The 13682-nt window shown below is 37.8% G+C and overlaps 1 protein-coding gene across 6 annotated transcripts in view; it reads left to right on the top strand.

Moving 5' to 3' along the window:
* ARHGAP24 (Rho GTPase activating protein 24) overlaps positions 1–13682 on the top strand; it is a 703232-nt gene that overhangs the window by 152815 nt on the left and 536735 nt on the right. The window contains exon 2 of one of the 6 annotated variants that reach the window (XM_049885805.1): positions 250–290. The exons of the other annotated variants lie outside the window; for them this stretch is intronic. The gene's annotated coding sequence lies outside the window, so the exon portion shown is untranslated. The remainder of the gene's footprint in view (positions 1–249; positions 291–13682) is intronic. 6 annotated transcript variants of the gene reach the window in all.

The following is a 13682-nucleotide window of genomic DNA, read 5'->3' as shown; positions in this document are numbered from 1 at the left end:
TTCATATTGTGAGTTAAGGCTCTCACCTATAAAAAACAAGAGTAAACCACCTTCTTTGAGGTTTCTGTAACTGAGTACAATAAGAAAAAACTTCATGAAAAGTCCAAAGGTAAGGAATGACCTAAGCCAAAAATATACACTGCAACCTGATGAGCCATTTTGTCTTTCTGAAAGAAAAGACGTATAAAATACAGAGTACAACAGTCTCTTAATGTTTCCTTCTTTTCTTGCTTTGTTTCTGGATTTCAGTGAAAAGTGAAGGGGAGAGACGTAGCCCGAGTCAGTAACAGGCAAGTACAGAAAAAGCTTATTATTAATCAGGAATTAATATTATATGAGGGGAAATTGATTTCTATTGGGATGTCTATTTTTAATAGTGTGTCAGAATTTAATGCCCTTTTTTTGGAAGTATTTTCTGATGCCTCGATAGAGGTATGATAGTGATTCAATGCTCAGGTTTCCCTTCTTAGCCGTAATTTATGAGCGTGTTGGCGTTATTTCTCTTGGATAGTGAGCGAAAGAAAATTTTACTCTTTTAATGGTGCCACGTGTGTGTGTGTGTGTGTTTGAGTCTCATTTTGATTTAGTAGCTTCCAAACACTGGGAAATGTATAAAGTAATTAGACTACTGTTTTTCTTGTTACGAGATTTTGACCTTTTATCTTCAATAACATAGTAATCTCTCTTTTTACTGAATGCTTTTTCTACTCTTAGTCACACTTACTGGTTAAAAAGTTCTGTTTCCTTTTACACAAATGGAAAGATTTTTATAACTTCTTAGTTTATGAAGGGCTCCTGTTGAGAGTTTCTGGGGACCACGAAGAAGATACCACAGGTGTTTATTCAGCGAGGTTTAAAAAGAGAGTCATTGAGATGGTATTGTTGCCCTTTGCCTGCAGAGATCTAGGGAAGCTTTTGGCCTGCATGTGCCTTTGTGGCTTAGAAGCTGTAAGACAATAACAGCTTGTGAGTATCACCATGTGACAGGACCAACACCAGTAGAAACAGGTCCATCATGGCCACTGTTGATTAGTGCAGTGGAATGTTTGGTATGGCGGGAATGTTTATTTGTTTACTTTTCATAACCAGGATTAAAGAAGTCCCTCTTTAAAGAAGTGGCTTTCCACCCTGGCTTTTGCGCAAGTTATAATCTTTTACATGTTTAATGTAGCACCTTTTGACCACAAGTGTATCTCCTGTGGTATTGTACAAGTTCTAATCACAAGAATAAAGTTTAACAACGTATTAATAAAAGTGGCCATATGACAATGTGAAGGTTAACACACAACAAGCTCCAGGGAATATTCAGTTGTGATAATAACCGAAAGCATAGACTTAGGCACTCCATGGTTCATTATGTGAGCCATGTGTTCATATGAGTTCTGCAGAGTCCTTGCTATAGGCACTGTCACTCACACGTGATCATAGGTCAAAACCTTTTTGAAAATTGATATTACCCACGATATTTTTTGGTGAAAGATCTGAGGTCTATTCTTCCTTCTTTTATGCTGTCAAAAGAATAGAAAAGGGTGGGTAGGAAATTTATGAGTAGAAAAAGAAGGTAGTAAGTCATCTCAGGCAGAGGGAACACATAGGCAAAGAAATAACATTGTGATAAGAATATTCAGAAAATGTTTGGGAAATGAGAGTTTAATGTGAACTTGGACTTGGGATGAAGTTGAGAAATATGAAAGGATTGAAATGACTAAAGTTGGTGACTAATTAAAGGAAGGAGGTAAGGAAGAAGGGGAGTTGGAAAGACCCTAACCAACTGAGCTCGTTAGTCACAAATGGTGGTAAATAAGTCTCACTATGCCCCATTCACTTCCAAGTAGGCCAACCAGGAGTTTTTTTTTTTTTTATGCCCCATTCGCTTCCAAGTAGGCCAACCAGGGTAGTATCATATTTTTACACACACACACACACACAAACCAAACCCACTGCCGTCAAGTCAATTCTGACTCATAAATAGCACACATGTTATATATATATATATATATATATATATATATATATATATATTTTTTGCCAACTGTGCAACTCCCTCGCTTATTATTTTCCTAGGCATGTTGTGCGTGTTATATGTGTGGGCATGCTATTTATGTAGGCTCATTACTTGTGAAAGATACAGTAAATCATGTGCTTATTGTGAAGCCTTAAAGATGTGGTTTATGTCTCAACTCTGTCAGTCATATGCATCACTTTGGGAAAATAACTACTGTGGGTTTTCAGTATTACCTCTGGAAAAATATACTTATTTCTCAGAGATTTTATAAAGATTAATTAGAGGGGAGAAGTCACTTTGAAATAGCTATATAAATGCAAAAGACATTTTTATCTTGTTGCCCAGTATTAATTATTGTCAACATTAAAAATGCACATTCGCAAAATCGGTTCCTCTATGCTAATTTAAGAAGTGTCACATCATGTCTCTAACTTTTTGGTTATTTGTTGTAGCAGTCTCTGGACATAACCACAATTTTGCCTTATACTTGAGTCTCTTTCAGCATTCAATTGCCTTTCTTTATCTTTTTCATTTCTGATCTCAGTGAAATAAAGGGCAGCTACAGTTTTTCTCTTAAGTTGGTAACTGAAAAGTGTGCATTCCTTTTACGCAAAGAAAGCAAATGTGCAAGCTCTCAGGCAGGCTAATAGTTTATTTTCTTTTCTTTGCTGACAGGAACAAGAAGATTTTTGTGAAGAAATAAAATATGTGTTTGCAAAGTATCAATGTTAATGTGTCAAAGGTGACTAACATCTTGAATCTCATCCAGACACCCGCTCCAGGGGAATTAAGGACACAATAAAATAATGGCCATCTTTAATACCTGGGCAGGCTCTCAACATCAAATCTCGATGTGGCTTATACTCCAGTGAGCTGGGCCAGGTACATTTGAGCTTTGCGATTACCCCTTGCTCCTTTAACTCCACTAGACAGAAGCAGCTGGAATGGCTTGTGTTGGTGGCTCTGTTACCTGCTTACCCTGGTGTTAACTTTTTCAGTTATGCTAGTGGGGAAAGGAGGGCAGCTGTAGGACACGGTGACTTCTTGCCTTGTTTCTGGGCCTAGGCTCATACTGAACAGGCTTTAGAGGGTGAGAAACCTCTCCTCTAAGTGGGGGAAACCCCCAAACCTGTTATACTATATTGGCCACAAGAGAGTTAAAAGAACAAAGAAAATGTTTCTCACCTAAAGCCTAGAGAAGAATTAGAATCTTCTGGAGTGGGGCCCTGGAATCTAAATTTTAACAAACTCACGTGTGTCTTCTCTACACTAAAGTGTAAGAATGGTTAGTAAAAAACCTACTACTGTAATCTGGAAATGTTGGTGGCATAATGGGTAAGTGCTATAGCTGCTAACCAAAGGTTGGGAGTTGGAAGCCACCAGGCACATCTTGGAAACTCTATGGGCAGTTCTACTCTTCCTATAGGGTCGCTGTGAGTTGGAATAGACTTGATGACACTGGGTTTGGTTTTTTTGTTTACTGTAATCTTTTTTATAAAAAACTGAATGGAAATATTTACAAACAATAAGCACTTATCCATGTTTCTAAGGAAATGAATGGTATCTCGAAGAGTAAAGGACCAAAACATTCAGAACTTAATCTTGTCAAATATTGTGTTACATTTATTTTTTCTGTCATTTGTTTCAGAAAAAAAAAAAATTCAGACAGCCTAGAAATTCACTGGATTTACTAGTGTCATTCATGAGATCAGAAAACTTGCAGATAAACTTGTCAGATGTCTTCCCCAGCTTAATCGTATACATGAACAGCCTGTTGGTATTTGTTTAGTTGCGCTTACTAAGTTGCTATTACTTATTTACTTGACCTTGCTAGGAATAACTTCTATCTTAAATCTATTGTTTTAAAGTAGAAACATGTCCCAATATTTGAAAGACTATATTCACATGTATTTTGGTAATATAGCACTGTTAAAATGAATGTATAGCGTTCTAAGTTAACTAGATCAAAAGGGCAATCAATGGTTGGGGACGTAAGTCAAATTCAGTGTATCCAGATTTCCAGCCTATAGTTTTATAATCAGAGTTCGTATTTGAATTATTAATGAAATGCCATGCTTTAGAATCATTTGGAAGACAGCATGTACTACCTAATAAGTACTCACATGGCTTCTGAGTGGGAGAGAAACACCTGGCAGACTAGAAAACTTTTATCATCCTTTCTCTCATCCTTCCATCTATGGTGATGACTCAAGGTCTAAGTATTTGAAGCTATACAAATTAAGCAGCATTCTCAAAGGATCTAATTGAAGAGAGCCCCCACTTAGCTTGCATGCCTAGCTGGACCCAGAATGGCCCTTACAAAGGATTAGCCACTATGACTGTCTCCCATTATCACCCCATAAAGGTAGGGGATCCTATTGAATAAGAAAGTACAAACCAAAAAAAAAAAAAAAAAAAGAGAATGAAATCTGTGGCTTAAATATCACTCCTGAGGAAGAAATGTGGATAGAGATTAATCTAGGTCTGTGCCGTTGAGTATTGAAGCCACAGCTACAGAGCATATGAAATGGGACTAGTACAACTAAGAAACAAAGTTTTAAATTTTACTTAATTTTATATTTAAATTTTAAAAGGTTTATACTTGTCTTAGTTATCTAGTGCTGCTGTAACAGAAATACCGCAAGTGTCTAGCTTTAACAAAGAGAAGTTTATTCTCTCACAGCCTAGTAGGATGCCAGCTCCAGGAGAAGGCTTTCTTTCTGTGTTGGCTGTGGGAAAGTCCCTTATCATCAGTCTTCTCCTGGTTGAGGAACTTCTCAGCGCAGGGACCTCCGCACTCTGCTCCTGGCATTGCTTTCTTGGTGGTATGAGGTCCCTATGTCTCTCTGCTTGATTCTCTCTGTTATATCTCAGAAGAGATTGTATTGGCTCAAGACACAGTCCAGTCTTACAGATTGAGTCCTGCCTCATTAACATAACTGCCACTAATCCCATTTCATCAATATCATAGAGACAGAATTTACAACACATAGGAAAATCACATCAGATGACAAAATGGTGGACAATCACACAACACTGGGAATCATGGCCTAGCCAAATTGAAATGCATATTTTTGGGGGACACAATTCAATCCATAACAATACTCTTTTTAGTTATTGGAAAACTTTTAACTATTTTGGAACTCATGTCTGGGAATCTACTTTTTAAACTGATTGTTATGAAACCTAATACCATTCAAGTTTTTCCAATAAAAATTTAGCATCCAAGTTGAGAAATGCTGTAAGTATAAATTACACACTAGATTTTGGGACTTAGTATGAAAAAATAATGTAAAATATCTTATTAATAATTATAATATGGTTTACATATTAAAATGATATACTTTTTGTACATTGGGTATAAATATATTATTAGTATTAATTTCTTTTTCCTTTTTTAATGTAGAGAATAGAAAAATTTTAATTGTGGATTCCATGATATTTTTGTGTGGCAGCGCTGATCCAGATGTTTCTGAAAGGCCCAGATTTCCATAATATTGGGCACTAAGAAGTTCAGTGTCCCAAAGCATTCATTTTAATACCATGGCCCCAATAGGGACTAAATATATGTTATTGGGTGATGACAACAAATAATTTTATGACTCTGGAAGATAATTTGACTATTCTATGACTGAGAATAAGAATCCCTAATGGCACAAACAGTGAAGCACTCAACAGCTGATTGAAAGTTTGCTGATTTGAGCCCGCCCAGCAGCTCTTCAGGACAAAGACCTGGTGGTCTGCTTCTGTAACGATCACAGCTAAGAAAACCCTACGGGCCAGTTCTCCTCTGTCTCCTGGGGTCCTATGAGCCAGAATCAACTCCACGGCACCTGTCAACAATGACATGACTTAGAATACAGAATATTAACCAAATAGACATTAACCGACCCAAACAAGTAGGGATATTTTGAGTGAAGACTGAATAAGTACAATATTTATCAAAATCTTTTTCCTGTTCCAGTTTTCCTTCCTACAAATTTTAAAGAATTTTCTCTTAGTTAAGACTAAATAAAGTATGTTGTTCTAATTAAATCACAGGATGCATATAAATTGAGCAATACATACTTATTAGTCATTCTTGCCCATGTGGAACTTAGAAATCATGTAGAATAGACAAAACCAAAAAACTAGTTGCTAGTGAGTCATTGCCAACTCATGGCAACCCCATATATGTTAGAGTAAAACTGTGCTCCATAAGGTTTTCAATGGCTCATTTTTTTTTTTTTTTCTGGAAGATGATTACCAGGTCTTTCATCAGTCAAAAATATATAACTTGGAACACTATTAACAATTGCTATGCAGGTTTAATAGACAACTTTAAAGTTGGGCAGCATGTCATTACAGAATAAATCAGTGTTTCCTATTAAGATTTTCAGGATGCTTATACAGGTATGGGAGCCCTAGTGCTGCAGTGGTTAAGAGCTATGGCCGCTAACCACAAGGTCAGAAGTTTGAATCTACCAGTCACTCCTTGAAACCCTATGGGGCAGTTCTACACTGACCTATAGGACCGCTGTGAGATAGAATTTACTCATACAGGTATGGGTCGCTTAATATTTATGATACATTCTATGAAATAGAATGTTACGTGATTTGGGTGCTGAGCAGACACTGTATTATTATGTTAAAGATGTTTTACTGTGTCTGGAAGTGTTTCTTTAATGTTTTCTCTGCATGGAAAGGTACGTTACGTACTACATACTAAAACAAACATTTGTCTGATATTAGATACGAACCTACCCATTTTGACTTACACACAAATTCGACATAAAGGCAGATTCAGGAACAGAACTTGTTCATAATCCAGCACATAGATTTCTAACATTTAATAAGATGACCTTTAGTGTCATTGGCAAGAGAACTCTGTTTTAATAAAGCAAAACTTACCACTTCATTTCACATTTCCAAGGTGCCTCTGGGGAGACTTGAACCTCCAACCTTTCAGTTAGCAGCTGAGCCCATTAACTGTGTGTTCCACCTAGGGACTCCAGAATAGATAACATGCACATTTTTTTTAACCTGGAAATTGAAAACTGCATATATGATAACAGACTAAATTTGGTGGATTTTTGTTGTTTGGGAATTTAGGGGAGAGCCAAAGAAATGTGAACTGATGTTGTTTAGAAGTCTGTGCATAGTGGTAGGACTTGAGCTTGTATAGTAGAATTCACATGGACTCGGGAAGGGCGCTCTCAGAGAACAGCACACTGACACATCAGACTTTCTGTTGGACCCCTGATCACTTTTCTGTAACTATTGGCTAGACTTTTTCTCAGTGGGTTGTGAACCACTTGAGGATGATGACCCTGTTTATTACAGCTGCTCTATCCCACTGTTTTTTGGTGCCTGGCACACAGTAGGTATTCAGTGCATCTTTATGAATGCCATAAACACATGAATGAATAACTGAAAGCATTCTCACCAGAAGAAAGAGGATAACCAAACAATCCTGAGCATGGGCATTATGAGATATGTACAGCAGCAGACCTTGTATGGTTCCCTTTTCTGATCTAAAAATACTGAAAATGGCTCCTAACTTCCTCACAGGGTGTTGCAGATGTTCAGTGAAAGGACTTTACAGGCTATGTCGTGCTATATAAATTCAAGGTTTCACTATTACTCAGCTAGGAAGAGGTTCTTACTCTTCGTAATTGTCACATCGCATAGAAATAGGTACCTGATAAATAGTTGTTTAATAAATGAACCAGTGAATGAATGGGCAATTCACACTCTTGTCATTTTCTACATTTATCTTTTTCGTCTGCCTGAAAATGCAACCACTCTGCTTATAAAAGTGTCTAAATAAATAAACTTTGTTGAGAAGCTTGGAGTTTTAGCTTAGGAATTAAGTTGATGTATTAGTTTGTGGGCATTTCAAAATCTCTTGTGCCTTTTTGGCACTTTTTAAAATATTGTTTTTGCTCATTTTTAAGTAATTACCATTAATTCAGGTTTCCAAAGTTCCCAGATAAATGCTTTTATCATCGAGTTTTTACACTGAATCCAAAGTATATTTCAATTAAAATATACCTTCACATTGCTAATGTGGTTGCTACAGTATAAAGCAGGTGGGAAAAACACACAAAAATATTTTCTAAAATCGTGATTTAAAAATACCCAAATAAAATACTTTTCTTGGGGTGAGGGAAAAATAATTATTAAAAAAGGTAATACATAAGAAAGTTAACTTTTTAAAAAAGAGACACGATCTTAAGAGAAAAATGTGCAGAATTGAATGGCTTATGTGGAAGGTTCCAGGAGAGCCCTTCCATTCCTAAGTTATAATTATAGCTTTCAAAGATTGTTTCTCTGGCTGTTTCTTTAGTACTTTGTCCTAAGGCTAAAAGGCTAGAAAGGTTTTGCACCACCTGCCAAAACAGAAACACAATGCAGATGCCAAAGATGAAACTCCAGCACCCTGTCTCCAAGCTCTGATAATTCACCTTGTGTAATACCCTTTTCTTTCATGCCCACTTCTGTCGCCCTTCTCGTGGCCCTGGCTCTTTGATGCCTGGATTATTGCTGTATTGTGCAACAGTTTAATCTATCTGCCTTTGGCTTTGGCTGCAATTAAACCCATCTTACATACTGGTCCCAGGGCAGTCTGTGCTTCCATATGTCTCTCCACTCTCCATGGATCTCTACAGCCTCCTCTTACTTGCTGCACCAATCCAGGCCCTCTGACTGAACAGCCATTCTTGACCCAGTCATTCTTATTTCTCTGCATGTTCTTCTCATAGGCTGGTCTTTCCAGAATTCCCATCTCTTTACTTGCTTGAGGAAACCCTGGTGGCGTAGTGGTTAAGAGCTATGACTGCTACCCAAAAGGTTGGCCGTTCAAATCCACCAGGTGCTCCTTGGAAACTCTATGGGGTAGTTCTACTCTGTCCTATAGGGTTGCTATGAGTCGGAATCGACTCGATGGCAATGGGTTTGGTTTTTTGGTTTTTTACTTGCTTGAATTTTGTCAGACCTTACTCCGGTCTGCCTCTTCAATGAGTGATCATCACTCCGTCGTCTGAAGTTTTAGAGAACTTTCTAGCTATACAATTGATTTACCAAAAGCACACAAACAGAAAAAACAAACTTGTTGACCTCAAGTCGATTCCAATTCGTGGCGACGCCATGTGTTACCAAGGAGTAGAACTGCTCCATAGGGTTTTCTTGGCTGTAATCCTTACGGGAGCAGATCACCGTGGCTTTGTTCTGTGGCGATGCTGGGTGGGCTCAAATCGTCAACCTTAGTAGTGGAATGAAAAAATTTTTACTTTCTGGTATTATCTTTCATGTGGACATTTTTCAATTGAATTAAAAAAATTTAAAGTGCAAGGAAAAAGGGTATCTGGATTATAAAAAGACATACATTTTAAAATGTGTCCAATGTGTTACAGAGAAAAGACAAAAATTATCAATATACCCCAGAATATTAAATATATAAATATTTTCTAGCACCAGGAGTTGATGCAGTACCTAAAGAACACATGGTTCTTTCTTTATCCCTGTATTTCGAAGTGCTCATCAGCTTGAACTTGGCAGCATGTTCATTCTTAAAGCACAACAAAAGTCTGATTTGGATCTGCTCTTTTTATGCTGCCAACTTTTATTTTCTCATGATAGTGTTTTCTGGTTTGATTATATTATAGTGTGATTTTTCCTATGTTTGAACCCTCAGGCTTCTTATGCAGAGAGCCTAATTGTTAATACCTGATATGTAAATTAAATATAATACATTAAAAGTGGTTCTTTAGTATTACGGGCTGCCATAATTGTGCACTTTGCTGAGAAAGCCCTATTCTTAATAAATACGATATTCTAACTGCACATAGCCAAAGTGGAAGCAAGATGTGCCTCCATATTTATGGCCCTTGATCTTTACTGTCCAGAAATATTTCTCAAAAGATCAAACCACAGCACACTTGGCTCTTGGCACTCCAAGACTTGGGCTTTGACGGTGATCAAGTATCGCATGTGATGTGGCGGGTCTTAAAAGGGACTCTTCAAAATAAAGTGATAGGAATGTACACTGCTCTTTTGTTTCAGAGAAAAGTCTTTGACAAGATTAAAAAAGGAAAAAAAAAAGTTTATAGGAGTATTTTCCTCTTTGGAGTTTTTGATTAGATACTTATCATATGAGAAACTGCCATGGAATGTGTTTCATTTCATTCTGTTTAAGCTGACCCCAACACCCTGAAGAAAATGTCTGCCAAGCTGTCAATGAACAGAAAGGCAAAATATCATACCTTTATGCATATTTGCACACTTCCCCTCCTATTCTCCCTCCTTCATACCTCCTCCTCTCTCTCTTTCCCTTTCCTACTTTCCTTTTCTCTTCCTCCTCCTTTTCCTCCTCTTCTTCTTTCCTACCTCCTCCTCTCCTCCTCTTCCTCCTTTCCCTCTTTCCCTTTCTTCTCCTTCTTTTTCCTCTTCTTCTCTTTCTCCTCCTCCTTCCCCATCTTCTTCCTTTTCCCCTGCTTTTTCTCCTCTCCCCTCCTCCTCCTTCTCTTCTCCGCCTCCTTTCTCTGTCTTGCTCTCTCTTCCTTTTGACTTTCTCCAGGTTCTCTACAAGCTCCATGCCCTTCCCCTCTCTTTGAGTGCATTTTTTTTTTCACCTCTGCTCAACTCCTCCTCCTTTTCCTCTATGTCCATTTCTTTCTCCATCGCTTACGTGACACTTTCTTCCATAGATCTTTCCCCTCTCTCTTTGAGTCTTTATTCTCTCTACCATCTTTTTCTTTTGAAGGGAAAATCTGTGTGTCTACTCTAGTAAAATGCTGGCTGAGCAGGATCTCTGTATTGTGAAAACTTGTCTTATTTGCCCGCCCTAGTAATAGTCTATTTTCGTCTAGATGAGTTCTTGTAGTGTGGTAATTCAGATAAAACAGTCCAACAGCTGGCCACAAAATACAAAGAATCCTTTTTTGAGAATGGAAATTGCTTCAGGATAAATGTTGACCATTCCAGTAGTTTAAAAGGATAGAATTAGGCTATTTTATAAAGCACTTAAAAATAATTACAAAAACTATATTTAACATGGCTCAGGCAGAGAATGGGAAGTCTGATTAAAAATCCTGTCATGTGGATAGTCAAGTAATTAGAACTTAATAAAATTGAAAAATTGCATCTATTTAATGTGTAGTTAAATATATCTTTACTCATCCAGGAAAGACTTCAAGCTGATGTGGTATGACCACATGGCACAAGGAAAGTTTTAAAGTTAAGCAGCCTGCATTCAAGTTCCATTTTCTCCACTAACTAGCCATGTGAACCTTTGGTAAATCACTTAATCTCATTGAGCTCCAGCTGTAAAATGTAGGTAGTTACAGTTCCTACTTCATAGTGTTGTGAGAATTAAATGAGATTATACTTTAAAAAGGCCTGACACACAGTAAGTACAAATAAATATTAGCCATTCTTTTTGTTATTATTAGGCATGTTGTTATTTTTGTTCTTATTGTTGTTAGAGAGACCCTAACTTAGTACCTGGCCTGCAGTAGTGGTGCATTAAATGTTAAATTTCAGTTACTCAGGGCCAATATAATTTGTTTACTGTAGAAGCTGAAAATGCTATCAAAGACAATTCAACTACTAAGCAGTTGAGGTTACTATATTTTGTGAGGGGTTTATCTATTTTACAAGAGGTTTATCAGCTATATGCTAATGGATTATTTAATTTATCATGACTTTGATATTGTTTGGAAATTTGTGGAATCCCTAGAGGAATTTAGCACTGTGAATCCTGGCTAATGAATTGAAGTTTCGGGAGCCTGAGTCTTGGTCAAATTTCTCTATAACTTACCACAAAAAGTTTTTAAAAAACTTATTTAATATATTTAATTTGTTGTTGTCAGTTGCCTTCGAGTCAGTTCCTACTCCTGGTGACCCATGTGTGCTCCATAGGGTCTTCAAGGGTGTGAACTTTCGGAAGTAGATCACTTCTGAGGTATCTTTGAGTTTGAACTGCTGACCTTTCTTGTGTCACCCAGGGACTTAATTTACCTGTGACAAATACAAAACTAAGAATATTAAATATTGTATGACAATGTGAGATATTCTTTGATATATATGAAACCAAAGCAGAGGGAGTTTAAATTATTTCCCATTGTCACAAAGAGGTTCAAGAGAATTGTTGTTAGCTGCCCTCAAGTCAGCCCCCGACTAATGGTCACCCTATACACAATGGGATTGGACCATTGTAATCTGTATTGTTTTCACTGGCTGATATTTTTGGAAGTAGATCACCAGGCCTTTCGTCCTAGCCTGTCTTAGTCTGGAAACTGCTGAAACCTGTTCAGCATCATAGCAACACGCAAACCTTCTCTGACAGATGAGTGGTGACCACCTCTGAGGTACATTGGCCAGGAATTGAACCTAGGTTTCCTGCATGGAAGGTGAGAATTCTAACACTGAACCACCAATGCCCTCTCCAAGAGAACTAGGGGCCATTTAAAATCACATACTTCATCAATTCTTTGCACTCTAGAAACTGAGTACACCAAAGGATTTGAGTGTGTTCTCTAGGTTATATGTGGATCATCATGACAGATGCTATTTTGCCAGGGGAAACATTTCCTGAGAGTTATATGAATTCGAACTTGTCTCTGCTTTGTGGATTTCAGTTGACCCTCAGTGTCACTATTGTCATTTCACCTGCTGTACACACAGAAGGTTAACAACAATTGCTACTGGACCTTCACATATTTACTAGAACATTTCAATCAAGATGAGAGTCCACAGGAAATTGGCTTCTAACTCCAAAAGAGTGTTGAGAAAGAAGTGTGTTTGGTGCTGACAGTTCAGAGTAGCTGCCAGTGCTTCAGTGGACACCTTGAGTGGGAAGAAAACACAGGATCTGGAATGCCATAGAGTGATTTCAGCCACTGGAGGAAGCATAAATCTTTCTTCTTGCTACCATGTACAAACACATGGGGATTCTTACTTTAGTGTTCTCTTTTGGCTCCTGGGAGTACTAATACTCCAAAACCTGTTTTCATCTCACTTACAAAAACAGTGGCAAATCATAGCACACCACAAGTATTAGTTTCCTAGGGTGGGCATAACAAAATAGATCAAACTGAGTGGCTTATAAGAACAGAAGTTTATGGTCTCACAGTTCTGGAGGCTAGGAGTCTGAATTCAGGGTGCTGACAGGGCCATGTTCTCTCTGAAGGTCTATGGTAAAATCCTTGTCTCTCCCAGTTTCTGGTAGCCTCAGGTTTTCTTTGGCTTGCAGCTGCAGCATAACTCCTTCTTCACCTGACCATCTTCCCTCTGCCTGTCTCTGTCTCTTCTCTTTGATAAGGACACCAGTCATGTTGGATTAGGGCCCACCCCGGTATAACCCAATCCTAACTGATAACATATTCGAAGACCTTATTTCCAAACAAAGTCACCTTCACAGGTCCCAGGGCTTGGACTTCAACATATCTTTTTGGGGGATACAATTCAACCCATAAGACCACATTTAATGAGAAACAATTTCTTTAAGTTTGATTTTCAGTTGACTGTGTCCAGCGGCCCCAGTGCTCCCTGTTTAAAATGACTTTCTTATTCTTACTAAAGGTCTCTTGTACTTTTTTTTAATGACTTGACTGTACATGTATATCTGGTGTTTTTGACCACTAAAAGTCAGAAAACCAATCTGAAATAGTTTTAACACAAGGAGGAATCTATCGGC

The sequence above is a fragment of the Elephas maximus genome, chromosome 5, assembly GCF_024166365.1.
Source record: "Elephas maximus indicus isolate mEleMax1 chromosome 5, mEleMax1 primary haplotype, whole genome shotgun sequence".
NCBI classification, from domain to species: domain Eukaryota; kingdom Metazoa; phylum Chordata; class Mammalia; order Proboscidea; family Elephantidae; genus Elephas; species Elephas maximus.
This window is presented reverse-complemented; position numbering and strand designations above follow the sequence as displayed.